Consider the following 22,072-nt stretch of genomic DNA (forward strand, 5'->3'; position numbering starts at 1 on the left):
AAGAGGGGGGAGAGGAGGGGGGGGGAGGGAGGGGGGAAGGAGAGGGGCGAGGGGAGAGGGAGGAAGAAGAGCTGTAAGGGACTTGATAGAGACGGCTGGTGCCTCTGGATTTTAGGTCAAGAAGACCTCTCCTAGGAGGTAATGCGGTTGATGGACCCAGCCATGGGAAAACTAGAAAGAAGAGCGTTCTCCACAAAAGGCCCCCGGGCAGGATGGAACTTCGCAGCTTCGGGGAGTAGAAAATCCATTTTTCCCTTCAAAGTGTGCATGTATTATTTTACAACATAAGATATTTGGGGGAAATTTATATCCTTTAACATTTTTGGCATCAATTTTAATACAATTCTTAATGTAGAAAAAACATTTATGCACACTGATATTTGTAGAAGCATCATTAAAAATAGGGAGAAAATAGAAACAACCAAAACGTCCAACAAAATGTGAGTGGTTTATATAAATTGCAGCATATCCATTTATTGGAGATTATATAATCAATAAAGTCATCAAGACTTTTGAGACAGTGCTAAATAAAAACAAGCAGAATATAAGATGGATGATCTTGGCTATACAGAAATAGAATATAGAAAAAAATAAAAAGAAATATTAAAATGTTTAAAATGTGTTTGGAGGCTGAATTACTTTTCCATTTATTCGCTCCCTTCCAAACGTCCTTTAACACACATGCATTATTCTTATCACTGAAAAGAAAACAAACTTGAGCTTTTAAATAAAATAGTGCGAGTGGGCATGGTAGCATACTGCCTGTATGATGAGAGGCAGAGTCAGGAGGATCACAAGTTTGAGCCCAACCTGGGCAATTTAGCAATTTAGAGAGCTCCTTCCCACATCTTAAAAAAAAAAAAAGAAAGAAATCAAAAGCTGAAGGTACAGCCCAATGTGAAGGCCCAATGTGAAGGCCCTTGGTTCAATCCCTAGAATAGCCAAACAGACAGTCCTTTATCTGATTATCTGCTTTGGCACTCCTAAAATGTTTTCCCCTCCCCACCTCCACCTTTCCCCTCACTCAGGAGTGTGAGTGCAGTGTCACTACAGTAGACAAACATACCTGTGGACAGAAACATATATGCCGCAGACTCAGAGGGAGATTTGCAAGCAATAATTTTCTGGTGTTGCAGGTTGAATCATGCCCCACCCCAAAGACAGTGTGAAGTCCTATCTCCTACACCTGTGAATGGGTCCTTATTGTGAAATAGAGTATTTGCAGGTATAATCAAGTAACATTTTACTGGATGGCTGCTGTGGGGTGGGCCACACTCAGTCCAATATCCTTGGGATCTTTATAAGAGGGAAATTTGGAAACAGACACATATACAAGGAGAACGCTGTGAGACAAAGGCAACAGAGATGGGAGTGACCTATCTACAAGCTACGGAACGTCCAGTCTACCTCATAATGTGGTCATGAAGGGTTAAATAGGTTAATGTATGTGACAGGCTTAAACAGTGCCTGGCATGCAGTAAAATTCAGTAAGTTGCTCATGGTTACTGTCACTGTTACTACTGGAAGATAAAAATTCTATGGGAAAGGGCAGCAAGGATGACATTCAAGGTTCTTTTTGAGCCCTGTGTTGATGGTAGAGGCATTAATTTAGGAAGAGGAGCAAACTGAGGATAAAGAGTAAGTTTATTAGTACACATCTTGTTTGGAGGAATGGTAGATTATTCCAAAACAGCTGTGCAGAAAACAGCTGGATATAAATTTCTAGAGCTCAGGAGAAGAGATGAGTTGGAATTAGAAATTTCATACTAGCAACAACAGAAGCCAGGAGAGAGGCTGGAAAAATTTTCCCTCAGAGCTTGCAGAGGGAACATGACCCTGCCAACAACTTGATTTCCAACTTCTAACCTCCAGGACTGTAACAGAATAATTTAGTTGCTTTAAGCCACTTAGTTTGTGATGCTTGCTTATGTATGTATGTATGTATGTATGTATGTATGTATGTATGTATGTGTATTGGTACCGGGGATTGAATGTGGGTCCTTGGGCTTGCAAGGCAGGCGATGGAACCACTGAACTAAAATCCTGGCCCTGTGATGCTTTTTAAAGAACATCCGTAAGAGACGAATAAGGTTGGATAGTACTTTCAGCAACTGCATGCATGAAGGATGGAGGAAAGTGGGACTGGGCAGGGGCAGAAACTGAGGGGGACAGAGAGGCAGCAATGGGCTCCTGCCACGCAGAGCTCTGGAGTTGGGAAGGGCCTGTAGAAATGTCCCAAATGGAAGCCATAGATCCACCATAGATCTGTCACAGAACTGGGACTCTCCCCAACCCAGGTGAAACCTCAGGTTAGGAGAGGCCCTTCCACTGAGGCAACTTCCAGAGAGGGGCCTAGCAGTGGGCCCAGCTGAGAGTCAACAGCAGCCAACACTACATCCCTCCTGGGGTAGGGAAGGTGAGAGCCTAGGGCCAGAAGAAGGGCAGGCTGAGTGGGACGACAGGGCGTCCGCTGCCGGCCACCATGCTGTCTGAACTTGGGAAGAACTTCAGGGACCCAGAGACAAGGGGTCTGTTTCTTCGGGGACCAACCGACTCTGGGGGGAGAACTGAGCAAGTGAGAAGACAGTGGGCCTGAGCTAAGACAGGAATGGCTCCAAGAGTGTGCAGAGGCTTTAGAGACTGCTGGTCCCAGCCACAATTCAAGAGCTGGCCAAGAACAGGAAAAACAGGTGGCTTCTGTGCTGCTGAGTGACCTCTCCCTAGAGGACACAGAAGTCTCCCTTCCTGTCAACCAAGACCAGCCTTCCCATGGCTCTAACTACCATTTTGCTAAAGCATACCTTTTTCACTCTGTCACCTGCCTTGTCCCACCAGACAAAAATATTTGCTGATTTTTCTTTTTTGCAATACACTGTGAAACTTTTTCTGACTATACACATGCTCTGCCTCCTTTTCCAGACCACTGCTGAGGGTCATTGCTTGGGAACACCAGGGAATATTTCTTTTCCCTCTACTGTACATGGCAGCTCTTCAAATATTTGAAGACACTTTTATATCCCCCTAAATCTTTTCTCCCGGCCAGATATTCCCAGGTCTAGATAAATTCTAAATTTTTATTCATAACAACTCAATTACACTACAAGAGTCCTTAATCTTTTTTTTTTTTTTTTTTTCGGAATTGGGGATCGAACTCAGGTCTTTGCATTTGCTAGGCAGGCCCAGGGCCACAGAGCTAAATCTCCAGTCCCTTAATCATTTTCTTTTTTTTTTGGTACCGGGGATCAAACTCAGGCTCTTGCGCTTTCGAGGCAGTCACCAGAACCACTGAGCTAAATCCACGGCCCCCTTAATCATTTTCTTATGTCATCATTTCAAATATTTATTCAATATTCGTGTATTTATTAAGTATCTATTTGGGACCAACCCCTTCACTATATTCTGGGGATAGAAAAATTTAAAAGTTCTTGCTCTGTGAGTATATCTTCTATGTATGGGGGACAGGGAGGGAGAGAGAGAGAGAGAAGGAGATCTGGTAAAACAGGTACAAAAAAAGGGGTGTTAAATAGAGAGTTAAAAGCTCAGGTTACAGAGTTGTATGATGTGAACTGGATCTCATATCAACCACTCACTAACCTTGTCTCTGAGTTACTGAATCTCTCCTGACCTTAGTTCCTTCATCCTTCAAAGGGGGATGGTAATGAAGCCTACCTCATAATGTGGTCATGAAGGGTTAAACAGGTTAATGTATGTGACAGGCTTAAACAGTGCCTGGCATGCAGTAAAATTCAGTAAGTTAACTCATGGTTACTGTCACTGTTACTACTGGAAGATAAAAAAATCTAAGCAAGGATGACATTCAAGGTTCTTTTTGAGCCCTGTGTTGATGTTAGAGGCATTAATTTAGGAAGAGGAGCAACCTGAGGATAAAGAGTAAGCTTATTAGTATACACCTTGTTTGGGGGAATGGTAGATTATTCCAAAACAGCTGTGCAGAAAACAGATGGATATAAATTTCTAGAGCTCAGGAGAAGAGGTGAGTTGGAATTAGAAATTTCATAACCTCTGCCAAGTGTGGTGGTGCATCCTTGTAATCCTAGCACTGGGAGGCTGAGGCAGGCAGGTTGCTGAAAGTTCAAGGTCAGCACAAACTACATACTGAGAGCCTGTCTCAAAAAAAAAAAAGAAAGAAAGAAAGAAAGAAAGAAAGAAAGAAAGAAAGAAAGAAAGAAAGAAAGAAAGAAAGAAATTTCATAACCTCTCAATATTCTAACCACCCTTCTCTGGACACTTCATGTTCTCAGTCTCTAAAAATAAGGTGTACAGAACTGGCCTCAGCACTCAGATGTGGTCAGGCCATCCTAGACTATATATGTTAATAGGAATAGAGAGCTTTTCCCAATGGTCAAAAAGGGCAACCAGCCAGGCACAATGATGCAAGCCTAGAATCTCAGCTACTCAAGAGACTAAGGCAGGAGGATCACAAGTTCAAGGCCAGCCTGGACAGCTTTGTGAGACCTGCCTCAAAATAAAAAATGAGAAAGACTGGGGATGTAGCTCAGTGATAGAGTGACCCTGGACCCCATCCTTAGTATCTACCCTGTACCCCAAAAAGAGAGCAATCATCATAGTTGTCAGCACTATACTGAGGGGCAGACATACGAGAAAAGTGTGACACAGCCCAGCCCGAAGTAGTTTACTATCAATAAATCAATTATTACTGAGGTGGATATAAAGCTCTGCTGATAGAAATAAATGTTGTGTGTGTGTATGTGTGTGTGTGTGTGTGTGTGTGCGTGTGTGTGTGTCTTGATCCAATCTCTAGTAAGAGTCCCCTCCTACAGAGTGGCACAACTTTAATACCAATCAATTTGGGTCCCACTTTCCCTGGGGTTGGGTCTCGGTTCTGGGTTATCTCCAGGGCACCAAGGAGGTCTTGAACCTCACTGCCACCTGCAAGGTTCTCCCAGGGGGCCTTTCCAGACCCCACTCGCAGGTGTCCAGCACCTGCGGAGCCACCCACTGGTCCCCTCCTCTCACAGGTCCCTATCCACCCCCATTTCTGTCTTCCACACCTCACTGATGTGGTCACAGGGGCCAACTGAGGCCTGCCCACCCCAACACGTCACAGAGCCGTGTCATCGTAGGTCGTTCAAGGAAGGCTGAGACCAGGGAAGGATGGGGGACAGGTGGCCCTTTATCAGACATCCACATTATCTATTCACCTGCTGACTCCTTTCCGAGATGGATCACAAAAGTAAGACAGATACTGGAAGAGAAAAAACTTTCTTACTCTTTCCAAATATTAGGCCACAGAAACCGATTCACCTGATCTCCCCTCTCCATTGCTAGATACCTATCTCCGTGGCTTTCTCCCGTTCTTATTACTTCCAACACTCAGAACTTGGTTCTCTGGCTCAGGTGGCTCCTCCCTCTACAAGGTTATGATATCAAAAAAAGGTGAAACTACATCACTGGTCATTCGAGAGATGCAGATGAAAACAACACTGAGATTCCACCTCACCCCACAAAGAATGGCTGCTATCAAGAAATCAACCAATAACAAATGTTGGCGGGGTTGTGGGGAGAAAGGAACCCTTCTCCATTGTTGGTGGGAGTGCAGACTGGTGCAACCACTGTGGAAATCAATATGGAGATACCTCCAAGCACTAGGATTAGCGTTCCCATTTAACCCAGCCATCCCTCTTCTGGGTATCTTTCCAAAAGAATTAAAAGACTCATATCACAGTGATATATGTGCACCCATGTTTATAGCGGCACAGTTTATAATAGCTAAAACTTGGAAATAGCCCATTTGCCCATCAGTTGGAGACTGGATAAAGAAGATGTGGTTTTTCTATAAAATAGAGTACTACTCAGCCATTAAAAATGAGAAACTAGAGTCATTCATAGGAAAATGGATGCATATTGAGGTCATACTCTTAAGTGAAGTAAGTCACACATGTGTAAATAATGAATAGTTTCTCTGGTGTGAAAAACTATAATTGTAAATAAGATCCTAATGGTATAATTGACAATGTGAAACAGTAAGAAAGGGGCTAAAGTGTAGGGGAAGTGGGAAGGGTAGGGGAAAGGAAATAAGGGAAAAGGAAAAAAATCAGAAAATGAGAAAATGGAAATAAGGTTTTTGTAAATAGGGAAGGGAGGAGAGCGTGAAGGGAGGGCAGGGACAAGGGGGGAAAAAATGAGAACCAAGACCTGTCATGTAAAGGTACAAGATCCCAATAACGAATGTAACTGTACTGTATACCTAAAATGTACCAATAAACTCAATGAGGAAAAAAAAAAAAGGTGAAACTCCTTGGAAACGGGCAGACCAAGGACCTGAGAGCTGTGGGTGATGGCTGTGGGTGTAGCCTAAGTGGGCACGGAAGCTTGGAGGATGTGAAGCCTCCCCTCCTGATGTCCCTGTTTCTCCCAACTCCACACAATGACACAATGATGACATCTCCAGCCTCTGTCATCTCAATAATCTGTGAACATTCCCTTCGCATTATTCACGTTTCTGACAGAAATACTCGACAGGCCTGCCTGAGCCAAATACTTCCCGTGAACACGAGTGAGGAGTTCCAAGTATGCTTTTAGGGTTAAGAAGGGCTTCACTTTGTAATAGGAGGAGATGTCAAGATGACGTTCTAAACTCTCGCCTCCAGTTACTTTCCCAGGACAACTAGATCATAAGGTTGGCAAAGGGAGAAGTGTGAGGTGTTTGTCTTGTGGTTTATTTCCTGGGTTGAAAAATGAGTGAGTAATATCTCCTGGGATCTACTGAGTCCAGGTCCCTTAAATATTAACAAACTGTACTCTCAATCAGATACAAGCAAAATGTAGAAAGGCTCTTGGGCCTTCTGACGATAGTATGCATTCTGTTGCACGGGGATGTGAAAACTCCAATTTCATGTTCAAGTCTGAGGTGCCAGAGGAACGGCAGGGGCGGCAGAGAGGTAAAATGATGACGGGGTGCTGCTGGTGCTAGACAGGCTGGAAGAATGAAGGAAAATTGGGTCAGACAGCCTGGACTCTTGCCCACATTCTGCCCTTCGTAGCTCTCTGAACCAGGCAGGCCACTGAACTTTGGTTTCCTAGCGTCTAAGTGGGGATCACACAAGTTTACTATGCCTGTTTCCTGGGGTTTCCTGGGAACCACGGATGGGAAAGTGCTTCACAAATGCTCAGTCTTAGGGCTGTGCTTCTTCTTATTTTTCTTTCTTTTTCTTTTTTTTTTTTTCAACTACACCAGAACCCACGCAGCCTACCTTCCACATAAGCAGCAATCCAATCCTCTGTTGCGTATTGATTCTCTGCCTGTCCATCACATGCATAATTCTTCCCATCGGCAAGAGCCCTTCAAAACTCCCGGTCATCAGAGAGTGCTCTCCCCCGACCCTTATCCCCACAGCTAGTCTTCCTCTTTCTTCTCTTTCTTTCTGCCTGCCTGCCTGTACTGGAGACTGAACCAGAGCCTTTGCAGTGAGCTACATGCCCAGCCTTGTTTACGTTTTTATTTTGAGAAGGTTCTCACTAAATTGCCCAAGCTGGGCTCAGACCTGCCATTCTACGGCGTCCGCCTTCCCACAGCTGGGCTCACAGGCATGTGCCGCTATGCCTAGCATGAAGAGGTTCTAATGACACAGGAAAAACAAACTCATACTGTTTCTCTCACTATATCCTCATCACCCAGGTCGTTTCTGACACCACATGTGTGGCAGTTTTCCCACACACACCAAGTAAGTTAGCTGCTCTATGCCAGCTCCTGACACCTTCTGCCTGGAGACAGCATCAGATCCCGCAGGAGGAGGGCTCAGTCTCCAAGGCCGCCCTCCCCTACAGATGCCCAATCAGGGCTCTTACAGCCTCTTTCTTCCATCCAATTCATTTGCTGGAGTGGCTCACTGAACTCAAACACCCCCTATTACTGGGTTATTCTATGGGGTACTACAATGAACGCAAATAAAGGATACAGCGAGCTAGGTGGGGAGCTGTGGAGCTCCCACCCCTTTTCTGGGCACACCAGCCTCTGGGGCTTCCGCTGGCAGGAAGCCTGGCCTTTGGATTTTTAAGGAGCCTACATCACATAGGTGTGACTAAAGCACAGACAACTTGCAGGAATGCGCCTGGAGAAAAAGGGTCTTATCAAATGCTAAAAGACCGAGAGGGGAAACCCAGTGCGACCGGTCCAAATTCTTAACGGCCTCTCTGTGCCATGTTCCCTCCAGGTTACTATCAGATTTATGCTTTACTATCAGATAAGGTAGGTCTAGGACATTCTCTATGGCCAACTCTGAGAGAGAAAGGCAGGGGAAGATTAGAGTTTCTGTGACTTGCCTTATGGAAGAGAAATTCTATTTTCTTTGGCCTGATCTAGAAGGAGTCATGAGCCAGCACATACATCCGCACCCCATAATAACAGACTGGTTGAAAAGCATCTCCTGCCAGTGTAACTTGGGCCTCTAGGTCTTTCTCAGTGCCAGGTGGCAGTGAAAAAGGTCTAAATCCAAAAGGTCATACGGGCTGGGGATTTAGCTCAGTGGTTGCGCTGTCTGCCTCACAAGTGCAAGGTCCTGAGTTCAATCCCCAGTATAAAAAAAGAAAGAAAGAAAGAAAAGAGTGTTTGCCCAAAAGGTCAATTTACAATTTCCTGAAGGCTACAAGTCAGAAGGCTGCAGCCTGGAGGGAGGACTTACACTCTCAACACACAGAAACTCTCCCTAGTCAGTTTTCTCCCTGAAGTCGATCAAGAAGGCAGCCACTCCCCCAAGCCCCACTGTTCTTAATGTGCCTCCCCCACTTCTTAATTTTTCTGGGGGTGAAGGATACAGGGGATTGAACGTAGGGCCTCTGCACTGAGCTACATACCCAGCCTCTTTTATCTTTTATGCATTTAGAGACAGGGTCTCTAAAGTTGCCCAAGCTGGGCTTACACTTGTGATCTTCCTGCTTCAGCTTCCCGAGAAAGAATTATAGGCATGCACCACCATGCTGGGCTTATATAATTTTTTCATCCTTATGTGGATAATCCCCTGATGCTTCTCTCCACTCATAACTCAAACAGCTCAATTACAGTCCGGCAATTCATTAGAGGAAATATTATAAATACTTAATTTTTTTCTGATGATGTTGAATTTTACAGCTTCCTCTAATCAGAATCTAAGTGCATGCTCTGGTCAAGACAGGGCAGCAAGAATCCCAAGATGTCACCTTCTTCTCTCCTTTAGCTCCAGGGGAGACCTTGCTGGCCCAGGGAAGCCGCCTACTCTCAGGAGTCCTTTGTGGGCCACATGGAGGCCAGCATCCTCCCTTCTCTTCCCTATGAGCACTAATCCCCTAGTTGGAATCTGCAGGCAGATAAGAGGCTCATAAATTGATCAGTAAAGGGTAGCTTTTAAGATTACTAATTGCATAAGATGAGCTGGTGGCACTTGCGGGAAATATGATCCAACTCTATTGTGCAAAAGTTTAAAATCAATCAATCCTCTTTGGGTAGTATCATATATTCTAGCTCTCATAGAACCTTCTGGAAAGACCTCTGGAGAGCAAAGGTCCAGTCCTCTGTCACTCAGCAGGAAAAAGCATTTAGGACGTCCTTGAGGTTTGTGCAGGCTGAGTAATTTTCTCAAGGACACACATTTGGCTTGACAAGAACCAAATGTTTTGCTAGCTTCCATAAGACAACATTCATGTGCTTTGTGTGTGTGTGTTTTTTTAAGTATCACTTTGAAATTACCAAGTACAAATTTGTGAAAATTGTTCACTCTGTTGTAATGACTTCCTTTAAGACATTTGGGTCATTTCAAACTGAGGCTACCTAAAACCCTGCAGCTGTCTCCAAACCAAGGGTCAGATGGGTAACAGGACAAAGTGGGCTCCATTCATCATGAAGTGGACAGATATATGCACCATTAAGAAAAAGGGAAGGGCCGGGGACTTAGTTCAGTGGTTCTGCTGCCTGCCTCACAAGCGCAAGGTCCAGAGTTCAATCCCCAGTACCAAAAAGAAAAGAAAAAGGGGAGAAAATTAATAAATAGCAACATGACAACAAAAGAAAAAACTGAATCTATTAACAGCATTTTCTTTGTTCTGTTTTGCTTTGTTTTGAGACAGGGTCTTTCTTTAGGGTCTGAAGAGGCACAGTGATGCTCAACAACTAGGCCACATGCCACACACCAAGAGATCCAACAGGAGACTTTATTCAGGAAGGCAAGGCAGGTCGGAGAGAGAGGGGAGAGAGAGGAGAGAGGAGGAGAGAGAACAAAGAAAGGATGGTCCTTTTATTGGTTTTGGGCTGGGCTATTGCTTATCTGTGAGCAGTCGGGCTACTTTTAACCTATCACAGGCCAGGCTGCCTTTCATGGATTTAGCCTTGCAGAAGCTTGAACTTCACTTCTCTCAGCTGTTGTGGCCCTGGGAGAAGGAAACAGAAGGAAACTTAAGATAAGAGCATGATGTCATTTTAAGAACATGAAGAACCCGGAAAATACAACCCGTGATGGTGGTGTCAGGTCCCTAACAGAGTCCGGGCTGGCCTTAAACTCCCTATATAGCTCAGGATGGCCTTAAGCATATGATCTTCCTGCCTCAGCCTCTTGAGCACTGAGACTATAGGCATTAGCCACCACACCTGACCAACATTTTGTTTTTTTAAAAAAATACGGCAGAGTGAAAAGAGGAAAAATCAGGACGTAATCTCATAGGCTATAAGAACAAAGACACATTGATTATGAAATGTGAGTAGTTCCATGAAATAAATATAAAAGAAAAGCCACGTCAGGGTAAGAATGCCCTTTCAAGGAATTAGAGGTGAAGATCTTCCTTCCTTTTGCTGTGTTTGGCTCCCAGGCAGGTACATTCTCTACCATTTTACACACACACACACACACACACACACACAGAGTAAATATTGTGAATGTAGCAAAAACTACATCAAAGCTCCTAATCATTTTATTTCAAAGTTGCTCAATTCTGACAGCTCTAGATACAACTCCAAACTTCAGAAGGTTTATTTGAAGAGCTGTTGCAGTGCTTCACCTACAAAAGCCACTGGATGTTTCTATTTCTTGTCTTTAACTCATTTGAAAAGTCCTCTTCTTCTTCCTCTCCCTCTCTGAGCTAACAGTCTGTGACATCATTAGTAGGTCTGAAACATGAACAACTAGACTGCTATTCAGCCGATCAGTAACTGAAATCCACCCGCTGGACTCCTAGGTGTCAGGAAAACACTGAATCAGAAGCCTCCCTTGAGGCTCTTGGCTCCCTTAAGCAGTTTTAGATTTACAGAAAAACTGAGCGGAAATTATGGAATGTCCACATATTCCCCTACCTTCCCCGTCCCCCATTATTAACATCTTGCATTAGTGTGGTACATTTGTTATAATCCTGCACCAACACTTGTTTTTTATAGTAATGGGGATTAAACCCAGGGGTATTCTACCACTACATTCCAAGTCCTTTTATTATTTTTATTTTATTTTTTGAAACAAGGTCTCACTAAGTGGCCCAAGCAAGACTCAAACTTGTGAGCCACTTGCCCTCAGTCTCCCTAGGTGCTGGGATTACAGATGTGTGCCACCATGCCCAGCTTCATAGATTGTTATTAACTAAAGTCTATGGTTAAGGCGCACTGATCTGTACATTCTGCGGGTCCAGACACAGGTAAAAGGGGATGTATCCACCATTAAATATCATACAAAATAATTTCACTGTCCTTAAAATCCCCTATGCCCCACCTATTAATCCTCCCTACTGCCCTTTCCTCTCTTCCTAAACTTCTAGACTCTACTGATCATTTTATGAACTCTGTAATTTTGCCTTTTCCACAATTTTATGTAGTTGGAATCATACGGTATACAACCTTTTCAGATATGTTTCTTTCTTCTGGTAATATGTATTTGAAGTTCCTCTGTTCCATGTCTTTTCATGGTTTGACTGCTCATCACTTCCCCCCGCCTTTCCTTTGGTGCTAGGAATTGAACCTAGGGCCCCAAGCATTCTAAGCACATGCTCTACCACTGAGCTATGTCCCCAGCCAATCTGTTGCTTTTTAATGATCGACACTATTGCATTGTATAGATGGATGCATTACAGTTTGTTTATTCATTAACCTACTGGAGGACAGCTTGGTTGCTTCCACGTTTTGATAACTATGAATAAAAAGCACATGTACGTTTTGGTGTAGACCTAAGCTTTTAACTTATGTGCATAAATATTAAGGAGCACAATTACTGGTGGTTGGTAAAAGAATGTTTACTTTTTTAAGAAACTGCCAAACTGTCTTGCAAAGTGGCTGGACTGGTTGGCATTTCTACCAGAAACACAAGAGAGTTCCTGTTGCCTCACATCTTGGCCAGTGTCTGGTGTCATCAATGTTTTGGATTTTAGCCATTCTAGGAGACATAAAGTCTCACTGATGTTTCAGTATGTGCTTCTCTGATGACACATGGTGAAGAGAATCTTTTCATATGTATATCTGCCACGTATCTTCTTAATGAGGTATCTCTTCCAGTATTTTCCCCACTTTTAAAATTGGGATTTTTATTTATTTCTGAGTTTGAAGAGTTCTTGGATACCAGTCCCTTATCGAATGTGTGTTTTGCCAATATTTTCTCAGCCAGACTGCCCCATTCTGTTAAAGACCTAACTGTTTTTCCAAATTAAATGTGTTCTCAGTCCTTTTCCTGTCTGTTTCTTTGCAAAAGGCCTTCTATTTTGGTCTGGAAACTAGAAAAAAGAAAGCTTCTATATCAAAATTCTCAAAATATCAAATGCGGTGGCACAGGCCTATAATCCCATGCCCATACTCTCAGGAGGCTGAGGCAGGAGGATCACAAATTTGAGCCCAGTTTGGAAAATTTAGCAAGACCTTATCTGAAAATTTGAAAAGGTAAGGAGATATAATTCAGCACTCCCTGGGTTCAAACCCCAGTACCACAAAAACGATTGTCTTAAACTTCTTTATTATTATTGTTATTATTATTATTAAAGAACAACAACGACAAAACTCTTAAAGGTCCTAGGAAGGGAGCCAAACAAACGCAGGGTCCTGACACAACCTGACAAATGCAGTCTGGAGGACAGTCCACTATTGACATCTACAACAAAACAAAAGCTGCCTCAGCTTCCATGGAATCTAGAATAGAGCACTGTGTAGGAACCTGGACGCTGTAAGCAGACATGAAGTTCTCCGAGAGAGCAGAGCTGCAAGCTCAATGGTGAGTATGTGGTGCTTAGCTGCCATCTCCCCTCCTGCACTAGGTCAGGAGAAGCTGCAGCTGATAAGCTGGTGGACCAGCTGGTCCTCATCAGCCATGAACGCTGCGTGTGAAAAGGACTAATAGATCAAATCTAAGAGAGTTAAAAGGGGACATGGTTACATCTTACAAGTAAGTTCATTATTTTCCACGCTGGCTCATCTCTGGACTGTATTAAAGAAATTGGTAATGTTATATAACACAGTCCAGACTCCCCAAAGAGCACCCGGGGGGCATCGGCCACAATCATGCACAGACACAGCGAGGGCTCAGAAGGACCAAGGCAGCGATCCCAGTGCAGTAACCGAGGCCAGGCTGTGGTGATTCCAACAGAGAAGCCTGAATAAAGTCTGTTCCAAACTTTGCTAAGTTTCACAGTTGCCCTGATTACCCCAAGGAAACAGGAAGAACTCGTTGGGCAGGTTTTTCTCATTGGTTGGCTTCTCTGTGTGTTGCCAAACACAGTCCCTCTCAGAAATGGTGCTTTATCTCTCACCTGCTCGCTTTCCTTTTTGAGGCTGTCGTTATCAGGCACAGTAGACTAAAAAGGAAACACTCCCTTTTACATTTTAATGAGAAGCACATATAGAATCAGCTATGGTATAACCAGGTTGGTAAAGGCCAAGAGAAGGCACCTAAAAGGCGAAATGCTGCCCTACCAGCTCCCACCTACATAACTCAACATAAAAACAAACTGGAAAGAGTTCAAGAAATTCTACTAGCTCTTATTTGTATATCAAATAACTGACCCTTTCCAATCTCTCTCTTCTCTCCTCTGTCTCCATCTCCATCTCTGTCTTCACCACTGGTAGCCTCACCGTGGGCTTCCGGATGACTTGCACTGAACCCTAAAGGGAAGACACCTACTGTAACCCGAAGTCTATTCAGCAATTACCAAACCCCGAAGAGCAGAGCAGCCCAGTCCTGAGTGCTGGTTGACGGACACCATTAACACTCAGCTACTTTTTTCCATCTGTACCCCGCCTTCTATCATAAACAAAATAAATACTTTCTTTTTAAACATTTGATTTTCTCTTATGTTTTGTTTGGTTTGGTTTGGTTTGGTTTTGGTTTTGGTTTTTTGAGACAGGGTCTTACTATGTAGTTGAGACTGACCTGGAACTCACTATGTAGCCCAGTTTGGGCTTAAACTTGCAGTGATCCTCCTGCCTCAGCCTCCCAAGTGCTGGGATTACAGGCATGCGCCACCACACCTGGCAAACAAAATTAATTCTTATGTGATATAATGTTTAGTATGATGGTGGCTGGGGGAAGAAGTTTCTCAAGTCCCTGTGCAGTTTGCTTTGCCTATTGCTAGATACTTCTAGGTAGCTGGCAAATCCATAAAAATAAAACATTTGTTTCTATTAACAAGGCTGTTATGTTAGCTAGAAATTAATATACAATCTGAGAGGGACAGGGCTCTCAAGGAAGTCAGTGAAAAAGACATTAGAACTGTGGCTCTCTGTGCATCTGAAGAAGACAAGGCCTCAAGAAACAGTCACGATGGCCAGGCGTGTATACCTCCCTAAGGGATGAGCAGAACTTGAGAAGATATAGTTAGTGCCCCCTGGTCCATTAAGCACAGATATGAATCAGACACCCCGGCAGGTGACCAGAACACTTGGATCCATCCCTTCCCAAAATGTTCCTGTTTTAAAGGTCATGGATAAGCCAGCCATGTACCCTTGCTATGTGCCCCACTTCCCTATTGGATCAGTATTAGCTAAGTGGCTCTACTTGTAATCCTCGAGGTTGACTGTCGTTTGACCCACACTGTGACTTTGCTATATAAATTACTCCTGATAAAGGGCCTGGGCTGGCAACCCACTGGGGACCTCTTCCTGTCTCTCAGGAGCTATTCCTATTCCCCAGTAAACCTTTCCTCTCTCCGCCTTTGTCCTCTAGAATTCATTCTTTGATTTTAGGACACTCAAACTTGGCACACTGGACACTTAGCAGGTTGAGAGTTATATTTCTCCTATATCATTACTGGACTATCACATGTTCCAGGTTCTTTTCCATTTGATCAGTAAAATGTGAAATTTTTAAAAAACAAATTCTAAGTCTGGCACAGTGGCACACACTTATAATCTTGGTACTTGGAGGCTGAGGTTTGAGCCCAGCCTGAGCAACTCAGTGACTTAATGCGACCCTGTCTCAAAATAAAAAATTTAAAAGAGGCTGAGATCTGCTGCCTACCACAAAAGCACAAGGTCCCGAACAAATACATAAAAGAGGCTGAGAAAAGCCAGGCCTTGTGGCACACACCTATAAACTCAGTACTCAGGAGGCTGAGGCAGGAGGATCGCCACAAATTCAAGGCCAGCCTGGGGTACATAGTGAGTTCAAGGATGGCCTGAATTATACAGTAAGACTTTGTCTCAAAAAAAAAAAAAAAAAAAAAAAAAAAAAAAAAAGGCTTGGGGAGGGCCCTGGGCTTAATCCCCAATACCACTCCCCAAAGGAAAAAAAAAATTTCAAAGTACTTTAGGATTGGAAAAATACTTTCCACCCAGATTTGAAGTTATAATTTTTTTTCTAGATAGGTTTAACCTTTAAAATGCTTTTCAAAGTAATCTGACTTTGCTTTGCTTTCTCCTTCCTTCTCTGCCCTACTCCAAATTCTTCCAACACAGGGGTGATGAGCCACCCAGCAGCCCAGGCCTCATACCCATTCAGCACAGGAAGTACCATGTCCCAGAAAAACAATACCAGAGTATGACAGTTTGACACACTGAAGACTTTGAACTGAAGAACATGGAGAGATCTCAGAAGCAGCCGCAAAACCAAGGTCTCTGACTTTCTGTTAATGTGAATTTGGACAGGCAACAACGCAGAGTAATATTTACCTTCCTTTCTAGACCAAGCACAGCAGGCAGCGATCCTCGGTAAAAACTCTGATCTTTTGTTTGCCTGCTCTTTGTCAGTTGTTTCCAGATCTCATCTGCAGGTTCTGGAATGAGCCAGGTGTCTCAGCTGGCCCACATTAGGTGCCAAAACTGTAGGTACAGTAAGGAATGATCCCTTTCCTTGCTATTGTAAGGGGCACAGACTGCACTCCCATCACAAAGACAGGTTAACGAGAGAAAAGTGTAAGGATTTGTTGAATCATTTTACATGACATGGAGGCCTTTAGAAGGAAGACCCCAAGGACACAGGAGAAAATAGCGTCTATTTTATGTTTAGGTTTGACGAAGCAAGGACGGCCATGCGGAAACGTGACTGGACATTAAGGGTGTGATCTAATGCTAACAGCCTGAGCGAGGAAAGCTGGCAAGGCCTGTCCAGATCCTTCTTGGCCTCTCTGCAGCAGCATGTCTTCCTCCCAGGTCTGAGGCAAGAAGGCCTCCAAAATAAATGTCTTATGAGCTTCACCGGACAAGCGTAGATCAGAGAATTTCTTCACTGCCAGCCCTTCCACAAAAAGGTAATGGAAGGGTTGGAATAATGTAGGTTTCATGGCTGGTTTGAGGGGGAGTGTTCCAGTTTCTACACCCTGCCTTGGGGAAGAAGAATTTTAGCTTTTATGTCTTTCTCTGGGGAAAAAGGAGCAGGAGGACGAGAGAGCACAGAAGAACAGGATTGGGCCAGAGAAATTTTGGTTTTGAGGCTTTCCAATGTCCTTTCGAGGAAAGATAGAAGAAATTAAATATAGGTAGAAAAGAGAAAAGGAAATTATAACTAAAAATTGTACTTGTGAAAGACTGCCGGGCTGGGGATTTAGCTCAGTGGCTCCAATGCCTGTCTTGCAAGCGCAAGGGCCTGAGTTAGATCCCTGGTACAAAAAAAAAAAATGAAAGACTGCAACTTCCAGGGTCCAGTCAAAGCTACCCAAGACAATCCATTCATGCTCCTTTCTTTCCAGATCCATCACAGCCAAAATTCCTCAGAAATACTAAAAGTTCATGAATTGGCTTAACTGAAAAATTAAAGAGCAAAAACATGGTCCTAAAATGAACAGGCTCAGAGAACACAAAGAATGTTTAAATTACCTATATTACAAAAAAACCTGGGCCTCTACCTGTAAAATGGGCTAGTGCCCTTTGGAGGTGTGGGCTGCCTCTCCTCAGGGCTACCGCCCCTCAAGAGAAGCATAAATGTTTCTTCTTCCAAGAAATGACGCACCACTTTCTTGAGGGCCCTCATTCTTTCTGTGAAAGCATATTTTTGAATTTCTGCCTAATGAAACCTCTCCCATGCCTCTTCCTGAGTAGTCCTGATAATTCATTATTTGATGGGATCCAGTGAACCTACAAACCTATTCTACAGGTAGGGCATGCATGGTAGGTTCCTTATGTCAGCTTCAAGTACCTCTTCAAACCCTATCCTATGACATTTCAGTCCAAAATACTCAGCATGCCGAAGCACCGTACTTTGGGTATCACTTTCTTTGCCGGGGGGGGGGCACTGAACTCAGAGTCTTTGAAATAAACCACATCCCTAGCCCTTTTGGAGACAGGGTCCCACTAAGTTGTCCAGGCTGAGCTCAAACTTGTGATGTTCCTGCCTCAGCTTCCCAAAGTCCTGGGATTACAGGCATAAGCCACTAGTGGGTATCACTTTTTAAACAGAGTGCTAGATAAGGCAGGTCTCACTGGGGACAAACTCCTTTACTAATACACCTTTACAATGGCCTTTGTTTTTGCTTCAACTAAAAGCTTTTGGAAAAAATTACAAAACAAAAACAAACAAAAAACCCAGCCAAGGTCCCAAGCTGCACTGACTCTTTTAGGCAACTAGAGTAGACTTGGCTCATTATCATATTGATAATGATAATTGATAATGGCCAGAAGCATTCCTGTCTGCCATCTTTTCTTTTTGAGCAGGTGCTCTACAACTTTAAACTGAGCATGCTCAGAGACATGTCTGTCCCATATGAGCTCTGTAATATGTGTGTGTGTGTGTGTGTGTGTGTGTGCACGCGCGCACGCGCACACGCGCACACGCAGGCACCCGGAATAATATTCCCATGATTCCTTCTGCCAGGAAGAGAACTGCTTTGCGAGTAACTCCAGTATCCTCCTACTCAGTCATTTTTTTAAAAAAGTCTTCTGGTCGTGCTCATTGGCTTTGCATTCAAGAGAAGAACCACTGAGTCAGTTACACCGCCATGAGCAATGTAGAGTTCTCTCTTATTGCCAGAAAACAAATATAAAATGCAGCCTACCGCTGTGGTGGGGAGCAGGACTGCTGGGTGCGTGCGCAGAGGCCTAGGCACACGCCCCTCGTTGGCAGGGCGCGAAGCTCAGAGGCCCGCAGGGAAAGGGGGAAGTCAGGTGGGTGCTACCACCACTGCAGCGGTTTGTCCCCAGCAGCAAGACGGCGGATCTGAAGGAGCAGTTGTCTGATGAGGGGAAGGCACTAAGGCAACAAAATTCATCATTTATGCCCCTCCTGGAAAGTTCAATGAGATTTTTAATCATGTTCCATTACTGCTTAATAATGATAATCTCCTCAGAGAGGGAGCAGCCCATAAATTTGCACAGTATAACTTGGATCGGTTGACTAGAGTAAATCTTGAAGGTTACAAAGATCAGGTATTGATAACAGACCATGGTGATTTGGGAAATGGAAAGTTTTTGGATCCAAAAAACAGCATTTGTTTCAAACTTGATCAGTTAAGAAAGGAAGCAACTGATCCAAGACCCTGCAAAGCAGAAAATGCAGTGGAATCAATGGAGAACTTCTGTAGAAATTGCACTGTGAGCATACGTAAAAGAACATTACCCGAACGGGGTCTGCACTGCATATGGTGTAAAAAAAAAAAAAAAAAAAAAAAAAAAAAAAAAAAAAAAAGAAAAAAATTGCATGCATAGAAAGCCCTCGGTTCTAGGTCGTTGGAGGTCAGAGTGGAAGTGCACCATCACCCCTTTAACCACTAAGGTGGTTGGCATCTTGAAAATTCAGGTTAATTATTATAAAGATGGTAATGTTCAGCTAGTGAGTCATAAAGATATACAAGATTCCCTAACAGTGCCTAATGAGGTGCAAACCACAAAAGAATTTATAAAGATTGTAAAAGCTGCAGAAAATGGTTACCAGACAGCCATCAGTGAGAATTATCAAGGCAGACACTACTTTCAAGGCCTTACATTGACAGTTGCCATTTACGCATGCTAAGATTGGTTGGAACAAGATCCTTAGCTACAAGATGGGCAAAGAAATGCAGAATGCATAAGATGAACATCGCATATCCAGATCATTTTAGTAATCCTTGCATTTAAAAAAATTATTGCAAAATGCAGCCTAACATTGACACAGGTGTGAATTACTCATAGACACACCGGATATGTTTCCTTGGAGGTCCTTTCACAAATACTCTAGCCAGTCAGGCAGGTTGGTTCAAGTCCTGCTCCATTTCAAATCTGAGGCAGACAAGTTCTAACAAGGACAATTCACCTGTTTGTATGTAGAACGCAAAATAACTCCTACCATCACAAGTGACCAACCCTAGATCTCCCATTTCAAGGAAAAACCTTTCAGGTTGTGTTTGGTAAGGTCATGAGATCATTTTATGACAAGACTGATACAGTTCCCCCACCAAAAAAATGGCCCCAGAGGTCCTACTTACTCAAAAGGGCCCCTCACATGGGAAATGAGTCATGTCAGGAATCAAAATTAATGTCCAACGGTAAAACCAACATGTCCGTCAAAATGTAATTTATGTATAAAATGTTGACTCTTTTCATAAAGATTTGGTTTTCATAAGGATTCAGTAGTCAGTAAGCATAGCTCTAAAATTATTTCAATGTCCCCTAATTGTAGTTAGCTTTGAAAAAAATTCTAAATTTTCCATTAAGCCCCAAAGGGAAACAAGGCAAAGCTAAGCCCGTCAAAAGCAGTAACAGAAATTATCTCATTAAGCACCACTGTTCAAACATGTCCCTCTTCAAACAGACCAGGTGGTGAAAAATCAACTGGAAGTTCTGGTGTCTACTTTATCTCTACCTAAAGGTTTTTCTCTTAAGCTGAAACTGAAGCTTATGGTCTTGATAGATCTCACTTGTTTTAAAAGGAAAGAAACATTCTGAAGAAATTGCTTTAAAAACTAACAATTATGGGTTAAATAATGCTAACACCACTGGTTAAAACTTAAAATACAAAATTAGCAATACAAAAGACACACACACACACACACACACACTCACTTTGGTTGTCCTATAGGCATGAGAGCTCTGTTCACAACAGTTGTTTTAGGGGAAAAACCTCTGTGCCACTTAACTCATTAGGAATAGTAAATAATTTGAGTGTTTGATTCCATTCAACAAATATCTTGTATGTCTAATGAGTGCTTGCGATACGTCAGTGAAAAAAATCAAAACTCACTCCCCTTGTGGAGATTACATTCCAATAGGGGAAGGCAATAAATAAACATCATAAAGAGTGAAGTGTGCAGTACGCAGAAAGTATGAGAGTGGGCAGGTATTGAATAGAGTGGGCATCCCTGAGAAGCTGGAGGGGTAGTAGGACGGGCCTGTTGCTCTAAGTGCTATGGAGAGCCTCAGCAGAAGCCAGAATACTCAAGGAAGGAATGGTAAGTGTCCCGTGTCTGGAGCAGGCTGAGCAGGTTGGAGAGAGAAGCTTAGAGACTGAGGAGCATCACAACAGGCACTCTGATCTCTCCTTCCGGAACACTCACTGTCAAGACAGTTTTGTCTTGAAAGGTGTCACATCTCAGGGTATTTGTCCTATGTTTTCAAACAGCAAAACATGAGGCACCATTTAACTTTTCTAATTTGCGGAAGCCACCCTGCAAATCTCTATTGCCACCTTCCACCCTTAACATTTAACTTAGAAATGCTTTCCAGGCACAGCTTGCTCTTTTTATTTGAAGAAAAGATCATTTGGCTTGACTTCCTGCCCACAGATGAATGTGGTTTACTTTAACTTTCTGTTGGCTGCATAATTGTTAGCTCTTAAAAATGGCATTTGCTTTTAGTTTAGACAGAAAACTTCTCCAGCCACTTTCATCTCAACTGTAAACTTTACCAACCAAGACATTAAAGGGGATCAAAACATGCTGCCCCAAAACATGTCACTTCAGCATACTATTTTGAGCTGAAAGCAACTGAAAAACAGCAAATGTAGAAAGAGCTCTCAAACTCTCTCTCTTCATGCCTAAAGCCAGGGCATAAATTTCCTATGAGAAAGATGCACTTATAGTACCAGAAAGAAGAGAGTATTCTTATCACCAGAGATACAGAGTCTGAGTCAAGATAATTCTACACAAATGATGCTTATCTTCCTTAGTTTCTCCCATAGATTTTCTAGTCACATTCCCACAAATGATTGTCCCAGAAACCAAACCCTTATCTTTATCTAGTTATTTCCAATTTACACCCTTTGTTAAAATGGTATACAAGCCTCCAGTCTAATCACTTCTTTAGGGTTTTCACTTCTTTTCTATAAAGCCTCCTATGTCATGTAAAAACATTAACAAATAAGATTTGTGTGCATTTTTCTCCAGTTAATCTGTCATTTGTTAATAAATTACAGGCCCCAGGTACTTAAGAGAGTAAAGGCAAAGTTATTTTCTCCCTACAATATTTTACCTCATTCCAATTCCTACTTTCTCATCCTCCATCTTCCAACCCTCAGGCCTCTTTTCTGTAACTACTAAAAAGGACAATTATTTCCCATTATTTAAAGGTTCATGTATATCCTATGCCTTTTCCATTTTTGTTATTTGAAAGCATTATTACCAGAAAAATCTAAAGAGAATGTTTTATAAAATACATTTACCTGCATATAAGACATACATAGGGACAATGTCTTTTTTTTAGCTTTTTTTTTCTCTCTCTCTCTCTCTCTTACTGGACACCATAGGAAGCTACATTTTCTAGTTT

General features: G+C 43.0%; 1 pseudogene; it reads left to right on the forward strand.

Annotated features, from left to right (window-relative positions):
- Positions 1 to 16,434: 16,434 nt before the first annotated feature.
- On the forward strand, positions 16,435 to 19,404 carry LOC104860573 (annotated as a pseudogene).
- Positions 19,405 to 22,072: the final 2,668 nt, after the last annotated feature.

Source organism: Fukomys damarensis, unplaced genomic scaffold (genome assembly GCF_012274545.1).
Source record: "Fukomys damarensis isolate Sample0158 unplaced genomic scaffold, DMR_v1.0_HiC HiC_scaffold_14, whole genome shotgun sequence".
In the NCBI taxonomy this organism is placed as follows: domain Eukaryota; kingdom Metazoa; phylum Chordata; class Mammalia; order Rodentia; family Bathyergidae; genus Fukomys; species Fukomys damarensis.